At 48.7% G+C, this 13,821-nt stretch overlaps 1 protein-coding gene across 1 annotated transcript in view; it reads right to left on the bottom strand.

The window, feature by feature from the left end:
* Positions 1-13,821, bottom strand: part of LOC8043982 (pseudouridine-metabolizing bifunctional protein C1861.05) — a 482,938-nt gene that overhangs the window by 152,557 nt on the left and 316,560 nt on the right. The window lies entirely within an intron of this gene.

The raw sequence follows: 13,821 nt of genomic DNA, 5'->3' as shown, positions 1-13,821 counted from the left end.
AAATTCGATCAAGGAGCCTCCGTCAGTCGTCCCGTGGAAACGGCACCTTTTATCAATGCTATCGCGGAATGAAATTCATGACCCTGATGTCCAGTGCATAGCGAGAACTTCGGCGATTTCTTTTAGAGTCGTTCGTCCGTCAGCGATGAACTGTGGGAATAGGCTTAGCGTTGAGCAGATCGCGGCGTCGACGCACATTCCGAGCGGCGAACATTTTGACTGTGCACTCCTTCAGCTGCACGGCGATCTGATTCGACCGCGGTAGGTCCTAGAAATAATCGTCGAGCTGAACACCACGCAATTCCACGTAACACAGAACTTCGAAAACACCACGCCGCCCTTGCTGCGCCAGTCGAGGCAACCGCCATCTTGAAACTGGCGCTCTCGTTGGGTCCGAGATCTCTCGAGAGCGCCCCGCAAGGCCCGCTAGCCAGCAACGCAAGAATCCCCAGCGTTGCGTGCGTACGCAATACGCTAGACCTTTTATTGCGTTCTGCGCATGCGCACTCACGACCCGCAATTTCCTTGCGTACGCAAAGCTATAGCGTACGGTCTACTAAAACTGTCTAATAACGCAAAGCATGACACGAGAACACTGTAACACGAGTATGGTCCTGCTCGAGGAGGCTCGGCGTAAAAGCAACGGAGTCTTGGGCTCGCGCAGGGGCGTTTACCGATATCTTCGTTCTCGCATATTCGAGCACAACACTTCAGTACAGCAGAGGCGCAGAACGGTCTCGTCAGATGAAAGGCTGGATGGATGTGCAGGAAAGATGGCGGCGTGCTAGACGAGGTCTGACAGCAGCTTTCTGACATGGACCCGGAAGAGTACCGGAAACTGCAGCGTGTCAGCCGGGAACACTTTCTGCAGCTCTCTTCACGCATGGAATCAAGATTTAGGGGACAAAACGGACAAAACACAATGATGCGGAATTTTCGTTTTTCTCACGAGAAAAAACAACAAAAACATTATGCTGTTTCCACGCTAGACGCTTTTCAAATCAGTCTCTGCCCAATATTCACGAGTGAAAAGCATTCGAATTTCTGACTCCAAGCGTCAGCAGACTATACTAGTATTTTATCCCTATAAAGGGTATTCGCTGTTTGTTATATTTGTGTTTGCTGTTCAGAGCGCGTGCTCAGAACGAGCTCACATCAATAGGCGGCTAAGACCGGAAGTCTCGACGGTGTGGAATGCACGTTTCAAAAGAACTGTTGAGGCTCGCCGTCAGCACGCGCTCAGCAGTCGGGCTAGTCGGGCACTCGACTACGGCCGCCATTAAATACTGGCGGCCATATTTGTGTGCGCGGCTGCTGAGCGCGTGCTGACGGCGAGCCTCAACAGTTCTTTTGCAACGCGCATTCAGCACCATCAAGATTGCCGGTCCTAGCAGGCTATTAATGTGAGCTCGTTCTGAGCATCCGCTCTAAACATCGCCCTCGAATATGGTGTCCAGTGAATACCCCCTATTGCAGTAAACCTTTTTGACTAAAAACAAATAATTTTCGTTGTTGAATAAAAAAAAAAAAAAAGAAACCGACAAGCGGATTTTGTTTACTTTGACATATCGCCTGACGAGCCTCAATGGATATTCGCGAATCCAGCAAAACGAACGGCACCTAGCGGCAAAACACTGAACTGGCCGGAACAGGTCCCTTCGCGATTTCTGCTCGTCTCTTGTGGCTTCCGTGTTTCCATGTTGTCGGTGGTTTGCGCGACAGAACAGTTCTATCGGTGACTGTGTCGTAACCGCCGTATCGCCTTGTGACCCAGGTTGCTCTGCACGCGACCTATGGAACCGCACGAGCCAGATATTCTGCGTTTACCAACGTTCATCAGCACCGTGGAAGGGCAGGGGGGCAGGGGATGAGGACGATTCGTCACATGCGCACTCGTCACAGGACGATTGGCCACAGGGCGATTCGTCACGTAGGAACATTCGTCACACGATGACTCGTCATGCGGGTAACTGGTCACATCGATCGGGCAGGCGACGATAGTAAATCGCAAATTTCAACAACTGCCCACATTCCCTGATGAGGACTTTCACGACTTCCCACTGTGACATAAACCAATGGTTAGGAAAACTAATCTTACAATACTCCTCCTCCGCTTTTACTTTCATTATATTGCGAGTCTTCAGCAGGTTGATCTCAGTTGCAGGCTTGAAAGAGCAAAAATCCGACTGGCAGCTAAATCAGTTTTTACTTTTGCCTTGCATACACCTATTCGACAAAATCAATAGGTATCGGAACTCTTTCTGCTGAATGTGTACGAGTGAATGTGTACAGCCTCTCTCTGTTGCGATCACCTGTATTATTTTGAATGTAGTCAGAGTTCAAAAATAGTCACTCTTATATGGCCTTCGCATTCACCGTTCGGGACGGACCCAGAAGCTAAAACGTCTGTTACAAATTCTTTGACCTTGAGAAGCGAAAGACACGCTAAGATAAGATGTGACCCACTTTGTGAGGCCGAACCAACATTCAATGTTCGGGACCGAAACAGAAGCTGAAACGTTTGTTACAAATTCTTCGCCTTTCAGAAGCCAAACACATACTAACGTATGAGGTGAGCCACTTTGTCCGCCCGAACCAAATTGAACAACAAATATTTGGGGGGACGAACTATTGTTGGACCGGTTGGCCGCGTGACGAGTCATCCTATGACGAATGTTCCTGTGTGACGAATTGTCCTGTGACCAATCGTCCCGTGACGAGTGTGCATGTGACGAATGGACCGTATCCCCCGTGGAAGGGCAGGGGGCAGTCCTTTCCTCGTTTCCTCGAAGAAAGTCAAGCCGCTTACCCCACCACATCGCCGCAGGTTCGAAACGTGGAAGATAAAACGCGGGGGAACCCATTTTGAGTCGAATGCTTGCTTGCAGCAGGTGCCGCAGCGTTGTGCGCTGAGCTGGCGCATGGCACGGCAGGATTTGGATTCGACCGCCATATTTGCCCGATAGTGGCGTCCTGGGTCGCGAATAACGGTTCACGTGACTCAAAAGCTCGTTTTTTCGTAGTGTCATCACTCCAGGGGTGATTATTGCTGGATCTGGTAAATCAATTTGTGCGGCGCGCAAGCGCAACTTTGGTTCAGCTTTAAGTCCAGACTGCAGCCGATGCTACAAGCGCGAGCATGTGGCCTTGATGAGTGCTTGCTCTGCACGAGCAGCGTGCTTGGCAGGGACGCTGAAAGCCCGGAACTCGCGCTTGTAGCATCAAGTGCGTCTGGACTTAAACTGAGACAAATAGTGTGACTCAATTCGACGCATGCACGCACGGACGCACGCACGCACGCACGCACGCACGCACGCATGCATGCACGCGGGCGGGCGGGCGGGCGGGCGCACGGACGGACGGACGGACGGACGGGGTGGGGGGGCACCGATCCAAAAATTTAACCGCGGTAACACACTGTCGAATGATGTGTCTAGGTACTAAATCAATAAGAAAAAAAAAAGAGAAAACGACGATGAAACAAGGAGAAAGTAAGTAAATTAAATGACGAGACAAAACTGATGGGCAAAGAAAGAAGAGTCCCGTTCCCGGGAGACAGCTATAGAAAGACTTGGAGAGCCGTCGCCCCAAGTTTCCCACGGTGCAGGCAGTGTTCGCCAGCCCCGTGGAAAACCCATTTGCGCAGCAACCGGCGCTTCCAGCTCGAGTATAGAGCGTTCCAGAAGAAAGGGCTTCTGGACGGTGCCAGTTTCTTCGCTCGTTTTCCGAAGAGACTGAGGTCGCAGTCAACGAAAGACAAGGTGCTACCAGCAGACATAATGACAAACGTATCCGCGCATGCGCCTCAAGCATGTTTCAAGCATGTTTTATTCGTGCATGTGAGCGCTTCTAACATGTCTGAAGACTGTCTTTTGTCTGACGTATCAACCGTATGACCGCGGCTGAACATAAGTGTGCAGCACTGTATGAGGGATTGTCATAGTCTCCTCTAGCAATTGCACGGTGCACTATAGGTTATACTGTCATACAGCTTATCTCACGACTACTCCTTCGAGAAAACCGCTTCAGGAACGAGCGCTTCTTGCCAGATTTCACGCCAATATCTTTCCAACTATTATTTCCAAAAACATCCCTTTCCGGTCACAAGCTTACGAGTGATCCGATAATGGCAGCCAAACTTGCGTTAGTCGAAAATATTTGTAAGTAGACGTCGCTCAAAACTGCAAAAACCAAATTGAATTGTATCGAGGCGCATTAGAGAGACCCACGACGGAGGAGACGCCAAGAAAGTGGAGAAAGGATTACAACAACCCCAACGCAGTCACAAACCCTACCTAAAAAAAAAAAATAATAACTTTTCGCTATCTGATTTACGAAACTGGAAATCTTATTGGATAGTATCTGGAAACCTGAAATTCAGATTGCAAAGAAAGGACTAATTTCGGAAAACCTGAAATCCAAATAGAATCCAATGAGATTTGCAGTCACATAATCCAGATAGCGAAACGTTATATTGGGTAAAAAAAAATTACATTTAAGTTCTTTTTTTTTTTTTTTTTCTGCGGGTGTGGCGGTGTTACAATGAGAAAACGAGTGTCCCTTCGAGGATTCGCGAAATAAGAACCGGAAAGGTGCTAGCCCTCGACGTCGTGCTTTGGTTTGTGGCACGGGGCCAATGACCCCGCAAGAGGGCGACAGGAGGTTACGCTTAAATTCGATGTTCTGGATAATTAAACTATTGGCGGCTAAGCTCAGCTTCTTTCCCCTTTCCCCCCGATGCCGGGATTCACGTAACGCCACTAAAACTGAAAATCAGCTTCCGTTTTTTTTTTTTTTTTCGCTCCTTGTTCATTCGGTTTACTATATACTAAGTATTATATAGTAAATAGTATATTCTAAGTATTATATAGTATAAGTTCACTCGCCAAGGAGAACAAGTATTAGCTCTCCTTGGCGGGTGAACTTTCGTGCTGTTGCCTCCACTTTGAATGAGGGCTGACAACCCGCACGAACGATACGTCGGATACACACACACATACGCGAATAGACACATAAACGCGCAAAAAATCACGTAAACACAGAAAGGTAGGCGCAAAGAATAGGAAGACACATATCTAGGCATAAAACTCAAACAGTTGCGCACGCACGCACGCACGCACGTATAAATATGCACAAAGGCACACACACACACTGTGGGGATTGTGATCCCTCAACATTCTGTCGCGTCAGCGTTTTGGCGCGCCGTGGCGGCCGCGCTGGCGTAGCGAGAGGTGACGCTGCTTACCACTGTGAGTGGCTTCCTCCTCTCCCCCTTTGGGGCGATTTCCGTAATGGACCCCCGTACAAAGGAGATCGACGTGTCGCTCCTTGATTGGCCACTTCGGCCCCGCCGCTACCTTAAAACAAGCGGACAACAGTTCTCCGGCTCTTCTTCCTGGGATTCGGCGGCGGCGACAAGCCAGGGTTGCCAGGTTGGGCTATTAATAGCCAAATTGGGCTACTCTGTGATGCATTTGGCGTCGAAATTTGGCGGTTGGCTATGTGGCTATTTTTGGGCTATTTAAAATCCTAACGCGGCACTTTTTTTTTTTTTTTTTTTGCTTGGTTTAGAGTAGTTGTACAAAAGACACTTCAGCATGGACCCAAAGTGACAATCCACCCTTTCTGGATTCCCGCTTTCAGGGATGTTCTGCCCGAGGATTCGTGGGCGTGATGTCAGAACCAGCTCCTACGACATCGCTTTTGTACTAATTGTGGCTTATTTTATTCTCCCAAGTTCTTTCTGCTTCCTACTGGCGTCTCTTATTTTCTCGAGTTTCCCAGCATCCTCCTACAGGAAGCACCTCATTCGAGGAATAATGATACTAAAGACAACTCGAGACCACCTTTATAGAGTTGGTCGTGCTCAAGACATCCTGCAGAATTTGATGTCGCCCGATAACGCGTACTGTACCGGATATAACAAAGGAGGCTTTTCCGCGAAACATGGAAGTTTCTTAAAGCAAAATGAGCCGTAACAAAAGACAACAGATTTAGGTCAACGAATGTTTCGAACAAGGCCAAGATCAATGCGCAGGAGCAGTCCGGTTTCCGTTGCTATCCGAGCTTGCCAACGCACTCCCGACACTGGCCATGCCGAATGACGTCGTGGAGAGAGTATTCAGTCACGTGTCCATGCACGTGTCCCTCACAAAGTCAGGCCTAAGGAAGAACATGTCCCTTCCAACTCTTCAAAACGTCCTCTATATAGAGTTTGGTAAAGTTTGCTTTCCTTTGGAAAGAACGAGTTCTGTAAGGATATCAACCCTACTGAAGAAGTTTTTGCCCGTTTTACCACGGAATTCATGTATGAGGCGGGTAAGCCGGGCACGAGCGAGTGCTTCATGACTATGTGACCTCAAAAACGCGTGTGGAAAATTGTTGTACTTTTGTGTTTGAAAAAAAAAAAAAAAAATAACGTTCAATACATTTCGAGATGTCGTAGATCTTGCAGGCTGCTCCTAAACCATAGACATGCAGGCGCAGTGCCTTCGAATTGAGCTCGCACAATCGAACGCACAATTTTTGGGTGCTGCAGAATATGGCTACTTTTCGGCTACATAAATTTCTTGCATTTGGCTACTTTTGGGCTACACCGTCTGGCTTTTGGCGGTTTCAGCTAGAAACTACCTGGCAACCCTGGCGACAACGGGGAACCGTCCGGTGCACCGGTGAGCGTTTACCCCGTTTTTTGTACCTTTGTGAACGACCGTTCGGCCGTGGGCGATCTCCACACCGACGGCGTTCACCAGCTTTTAGCCGCTGTGTTCTCGTTATTTGTTTTTTTTTTGTTATTAAACAGAGTTTATCACCGTCACCAACGTGACTGCTGTCTGCGCTCAAGGAGCAGCATGCCACGCGAGTACGAACCCGCTTCGCGGTAGAGCGTCTCGCCGCGAACGTGGTACTCCTAAAGGCCGTGGTTCCAAGGAGAACCACAACACACACAGGCACTTACGCACGCATAGATACATACATGCGCAAATTCAAACCCAGATATATCCACGAAATCACGCACAAAAACGCGAGGCAACGCACAAATAATTTGCACAATAAAACGAAACACTACAAAAAAAAATTAGTTCGTTTTTTTTTTGTTTTTTTTTTTGTAAACCTCAGTGCCTGCAACTGTAAAAAAACTGCCATATTTTTTTTTTATTTTTATTTTTTGTAGTTAAGTGATGGAAATGAAAATGTCTTGCGGATTGGCCGCAAGAGACGGGTCCGTACCGTCGCAGAGGCATCATTCTCATTGCTGTTGGATGGATGATGATGACAACGATGATAATAATGGTAATAGTGATGGTGGTGGCGAAGATGATCGCGACAACGACCCTGCGGCGTCGCATACGGGTTATGCGGAAAACCTCAGCGTGCGCAGACGCCACTGCTCGGGTCATCGTCAGGCGCCGGATTCAGTAGTGTGGACACGTACCTGCGTAGGCTCATGGCTTCCGCTGGGCCTCGATAAGACTCCCGTTCTCACACAGCGGGCGAAGACCAAGCTCATCTACCAACGACATCGAACACGGGCAAGGCTCTACGGGCACGCTCATCCAGCATCTTGCGTGACCTTCATCTCACGCCCATCTCTTCCACGCGCCCCAAATCTTTCTAAAATTTACTTATTTATTGCTTTTCAATGACGCTCAGCAAGTTCCCAATGGACCTTTTTCCAGTAAGCGTCTGCGCACGCGCACACCCTTTTCCCTTGACCTTGACCGCCCTTTCGCCATTCTTGGGGGGCACTGTTTTCTTGCGACACTAATCTGTTTCCATGGGAGAAGGCGAGTCCGGTTGCCCTCCATTTGTAGTAGGCGGCGAAACCGTCATGAGGCGCTCCTTACTGGAAAAAGGTCCATTGGAACCATGGCTTTAACTTTCCATAAATAAAAAGTCAATTAACAAATTTTATTTAATGAACCAAGTTATCGTGACGATTATGCCCCTATGTTATGTCCCCCGGCCCTCATATAATTCACCTACACAAATCGCATAAGTGCAGCTTTGACGGATTTCTTTAAACAAATCTGCGTAATGGCTAAAAAACAAATCCCGTGGTCCGACCAACTCAATGAACTACCGCGAAGGGATGCCAAAAGTTCGACGCCGCGTGGCGGCAATGCCGAAAAGCTCAGGAGCGGAGGTCGTTACAACACTGTCGTCTGCTATCGCAGCTTGGTTCTCGTAGGCAGCATAGAAACAAACATCGTTTCCAGTAATTATTTTTATGCTTCCGCCATGTCATTCCTACGCACTGACTATAAGAAGGTTCCTACCGTCGAAAAAGCGCTTTGCTTTCTTGTGTAACACCGATTTTACGCTGCGGTGGAAGAAATTTATGGTGGTCCGCGTGCTGAACAACGAGACCGATCTCCTTTCGTCCGCCATTTTGCCTGACCAGCGGAAGAGCGGCGGAGAGGGAAATTCGCTCTCTCCTTTTTCCCCAGCCTATCAGACTTGTACACTACTCATTTCAAGTTATCAAATTACTTCCAATCAATTACCATTTAAAATTGAAAACATTTCGTTACATCCACTAGGAAGTAATCACAACGGTAATCTGCTTACTTTTGGAAGTACTAAAATTACTTGTAAAGCTTACTTTTCTTTCCCCTTCCGTTTGTAATGGCAACCTTTGATCGTACGAGTTTCCTACCAACCAATTCTGGAACCAAACATCTATGGCAGGAGGATGGCTTAACAAAAATGGCCGATTAAGAGGATAAGTAGTCTATAATTCGGCGACTAATCCACCGATGGACGGACAGTGCGGAAGACCCGTTTTCCAACAGGCAGAAAACTCTGTCGTTGTGAAAATATGACGATATCAGAAAAGTAAAGGGTACTTTTTCGAGTAACGGCCAATGATTTTTCGTCTCGAGTAATCGAGTAATCTAACTGAATACTTTTTTAAGCGAGAGTAATTGTAATTCTAATCGATACCTCTTTTCTAGGAAGTTGTACAAGACTGGCAGTACCAAACATCCGGGTGGCTCGCAAAACACGGTTTAAAATCGCGTAACTTTGGAAATCTGAAACGCAAATGCGCAGACTTAGATGTTCAAGTTAGCGTACAACGTTAAACCCGACAAAACGACTAACCATCCCGCTGTCACCTCCTTCTTCAGGTGGTAGAGTCCGGGACGAGTGCAGAGAAGGACTGGCTGCTGAAGGCAATAATTGGGACAGCGCCTGTCGAGTTCAAGGTCGACACTGGCTCTCAAGTGAACCTCTTATGCCCGTGTCCCACTAGAGCGATAGACAGACAAAAGGCAGTGACAAGCCTCCTTTGGTACCTTTGGCAGGCATTTAGTCGTTCGGTGCTCGCGAAGTAAGCACGAGCGATTGCAAGCCTGCCAAAAATACCCTTGCGTGCATGATGCTCGTGTTTGAGCACAGCCTCCTAGCCTCTCAAATCGCGAAAGACACTGGTTTGAGGCTTGTCGCTGTCGCTTGTTTCTGTCTGTCGCTCTAGTGGGACACGGCCATCACCTTTGTCTCTCGGAGCGCGAGCGCGTCGGCAGCACCGATACACAATACATCACCCGACGCGCGCGCAAAAAAAACAAAAAAAAAGTGTACAATTTTGTAAGGTGTGGTTGGTATGTTGCATCCGGCGAAAAGTAAATACGGTCGCAGTAGCCTTTCGCTAGATAGGGTTCGTACAGACGTAGGCCTGTAGCCACTAAGTAAAAAAGCCTAGAATAAAAATTAAGAAAAGAAAACACATAAGAGTAAGTAATAAACGCGCTATTTTTTTTTAACGCTCAACAAATTTGCATAAAATTCGTTGCCTGCTACGCCTTGGATATGATGACCTTAAAGGGCTTATTTTATCGCAGATGTCTGTAGCGGTCCATTTGAAACCAATATAACGTTTTGTGATGTTTACTCCTAGGTGGCTTGCAAACTGACTGACGCAATTGACTTCAATGCACCGCAGAAAAGCTGACCACGCGGGAGCTCCGAGAACGTGTGTTGTGCAGAAGTTTGTCATTGCTATTCATAAAAAAAAATAAAGTAAAGCAGCTAGCTTTGACATGCCGGCGCTTCCTTGGCAAAACAAAATTATATCACCTACGCCTGGGAGCACGATTTAATGTTTCCAACCCCGGAGTAAGAAATAATTTACGTTTGCATTGCGTTTCTCAGAATCCCACGCAAAGGTTTTTCTAACTCAGGACTGTACGATCCGGATTCACTTTTCCGTTGCGGTTAAGGGGGTAGACTCCCGCCGGTTGATGTCATTGCTATTCAAGCGAACGAACCAAGATACGCTGTACTCTGCTCCAAGATAACTTGGCGGACTGTGGAGGCTGTGGTCCCTGGGACCCAAGGAGAGTGTCGGACAAGGCACGCGACAACACTCCACGGTCGAGGCCAAGGAGGCGTCGTTAGCCGCCACAGCAACAGCACAGACCGCGACAAAAAATAGTTTTTTTTTAGTAGTGTTGCGGTGAGATTTTTTTGACCGCAACCTGTCCCGCTTGGGTGACTTACGCCCACAGCCCCAGACCGGAAGTGCGCCTGACGCGCCACCACCGCGGCACGGGGTAACAGAGTTGAGTTTTCGTGTACTCTCGTCCCCAGGCACCTAATAGGCGCATCCGGTGTGGACGACGAAAAAAACAATAAAATGCTTAGGCCTGCAAAAAACAAAAAGAGAGGAGAGGCAAAACGAGAACTTGTGACGTGACAATGTTTTCGCCCATCCTGGAAGCGACAATAATTCAAGATGGCGGTTCCCTCGCGAAAAGGGTAGCGACACCAGCGCGCGAGCGTTAGATGTTCGGCACAGACAACGTAAAGCCCGCGGTTACTGCCCAAACGTTGAGAATGGTTAGTTTATCGTCTGCTATAGGGATCGGGCACGTGCCCTCTCCCTCTGTTACCCCGCCGAATTAGTTGAAATGTCCGGATGTAACAAAATGGCGCCGCCTTGAGCTTAGCTGGATACGTTGTTTGTCAGTTCCTTTTTGTACAACTGTCAAAGTTTGTTCCTTGTTCTGCCCCAGTCTCGGGTGAAAGGGGCGGTTAAACGGTTTTCGTACTTCGCGTAAATATTAGTTAGAATGATTCCCTGCCCTTTACGACCTATAAAACGCGCGTCACTTTGTCTACTCGTGCAATAGTAGTCGCAAAAAAATAATAATAATTTAGGAAAAACGAGCAGCGTTTTGTTTTTTTTGTTTTTTTTTCTCAACTCGCAGTTAGAACAAGCGGTCACGTGATCTGGAGCCGATTATACGCCGCCAATGCTTATCATAGCCCCGCACCGGGGACAAAGCGCAGGGCGGGCGCTGAGTTCCCGACATCGTTAGAGTTCGGCTATTGTCGTCGTTGCAGCGATTGGACACGGGCCACCACCCGAATGCTTCTCGAACTATCGATTATGAAGAGCACAAATCATATGCCCACGGAATGCTCGGGTCCAATCTATGAGCCGCATTCAAATATCGTCACTGGGGCACAATGCGACCTCCAAACTACGTGATCATGTTTTACGAGATGAGAGATCGAAAGACAACGTTCGCTTGTGTTGTTGAAAATACGCCTTGGTCAATGACGTTGCGCCTGAGCTATACTTGGGTCTCACCAGTGCCGGGACTTCGTGCAAAGTGAAAAAATTGGCAGCGACATTTAGCTTCAAAGTCCTATAAGTCATGAAATGTATGATAGGGAGTTGATGTGTTACGTGACGTATATTTTCCCGTTAAATTTAGCGGGGAAGCGGGGTGTTATAGAGGTCATGTGACGTCAGCTCGCGTGATGCCGATTTCCCTCGCTATATTTAGTGAGGAAACTGGATCGGGCGGCAAGGTCCCAAGACGTGAATCTTGCCGCTAAATTTGGCGGGTAACTGAATTGGTGTACAGGTCACTTGACGTCAAATTCTCGCTAAATTTAGCGGGGAAACTGAATTGACGTTCTGGCCACAAGACGTGAATTTTCTAGCTAAATTTAGCGGGGAAACTGAGTTGACGTATAGATCACGCACCATCAATTTCCCCAAGGTGTATAGGTTACGTGACATCATGCCACGTCACGTGACGCCACTTTCCCCGCTAGATTTAGCGGAAAAAGCACGGACGGACGGGAGACGATTTTAAGATTGGGGGGTAGCGTTAAAAAGCATTTCATGTTATACATGAGAAAAACAGCTCAAATGACGAAAATGAAAAAAAGAAAAAAACACGGCAGTTTCATTCTGTCCTGTTTGTTTCTTCCCTTCGTCTTCGTCGTTTGAGCTGTCTTCATCATGTAGAGCGTTTCCCGACTCGCCCAATTAGCTACATTAGTAGAGAATTTCACGCTTTAAAACATTTCAACTGAAGATCGTTGCAGGGCACATTTAAAGGCATCGCAGTAAACTTCCACCAGTTCTCCTGCGCGCTGAGTGCATGCATTTTCGGTCATTTCAGCTCGATCACCGTTTCTACGCATCTGGTGAAGCATCAGGCCGAAGCGGCAGTGATCAAGCGACCCTGATGGAGGAAACGCCACGAGAAGTCCAGATGAACCACCAGCATGGCCGACTAAGTTACGCCAGTGAAATCTGTCCAAACAAGACCCGAGTCTGAAGTAAACCAAGCAGCAGCAGCAGCAACACGTGAACTTCCGTCTGACGGATCACTCCACCACGCAGCTCCCGAAAAAGAGGGAAGGGAGAGGGGGGAGGTACGAAAATAGGCATTGTTCTTCGCGGAAGACAAAGGTGCGCTTGCGAGAGCGTGCACGAGAGAGAGAGAGTGAGAGAGAGAGGGCACTGATGCCCACTTCCTTGCACTTTCCTCCTCCTCCTCCTTCCCCCCCCCCCCCCCCCCTCTCCCCCTCCAAGAACTCCAGAGTGTCGGGCAGCAGCGGCAGCCCTTCCCGAGGTTGCGTCTCCAAATAGACGCTCAGCAAACAAACAACTTCGGGACGCTATTTACCGGGCGCAAACTATTTAAAGAAGTCGACCACCCGAAACCTGCCGCCGCTTCCGAGCCCCGCCCCTCTCCTTTTTCTCGCTCCCGCGCGCGCAGCCTTCCGTCGCCCCAGAGGAGCGTCGCGTGTACCACTTCGACGGCCGATTCCCCTCCTTCCCTAAAATAAAAAAGAAATGTCATTATTAGTGGATTTACGTACCGCCGCCATGCGCTTGTGTCAACATGGTCGACAACGCGCCTTGTAGCGTCTCACAGCGAGCGCGACGTTAGCGCGCGGTGACACCAAGACGGACGCGTCTGCCGCTTTGCGGCGTTCTCCTCGTCGAGCTTCAGCGTGTTGCCGCTTGGGACGGGTCGGAGGTCCACTAATGATGACGTCATGCGCAGGCCTCGTTATTTTAGGTGGCGTTGTTCCGGGCACTCGCTTTTCCGACTCTTGGGAACACTTGGATCCGTCCTCTTTCCGCGCTGAACCCCGAGATGGAGACCGACGTGAGGGCTGAACTCCGTTCCAACTTACGATGAACCTGAGCGCGGACGCCGCGAGCCTTCCCAACCAATCCAGCGCTGTGGTCACGTGACACTAACACTGGCTGTCAGTGTCACGTGACACTGAGATGTGACAATGCCGCATTGGCTCCGATGGCTCGTAGCGTCCTTCCACCGTAAGGTGAAACGAAGTTAGGGGCGACGCGAAAATATTGCTCATCAGAGGTTCCTTCCAAATTTTTTTTTTTCGGTCTGGGGGAGGGGGTGGGCATCATAAGGTGGGCTAGTCGACAACACGCAAAAACCCGAAACGGCATAGGGGGAAAAAATAAAATCGAGCTACAGATTTACCCGGAATATTCCGCGTAGTAGGGTAGGTGTCTGATTTCTTACCGGAAAC

This window comes from Ixodes scapularis, unplaced genomic scaffold, assembly GCF_016920785.2.
Source record: "Ixodes scapularis isolate PalLabHiFi unplaced genomic scaffold, ASM1692078v2 PGA_scaffold7__128_contigs__length_106722199, whole genome shotgun sequence".
NCBI lineage: Eukaryota > Metazoa > Arthropoda > Arachnida > Ixodida > Ixodidae > Ixodes > Ixodes scapularis.
The sequence above is the reverse complement of the archived record's forward strand: the minus strand, read 5'-3'. Positions and strand labels throughout refer to the sequence as shown.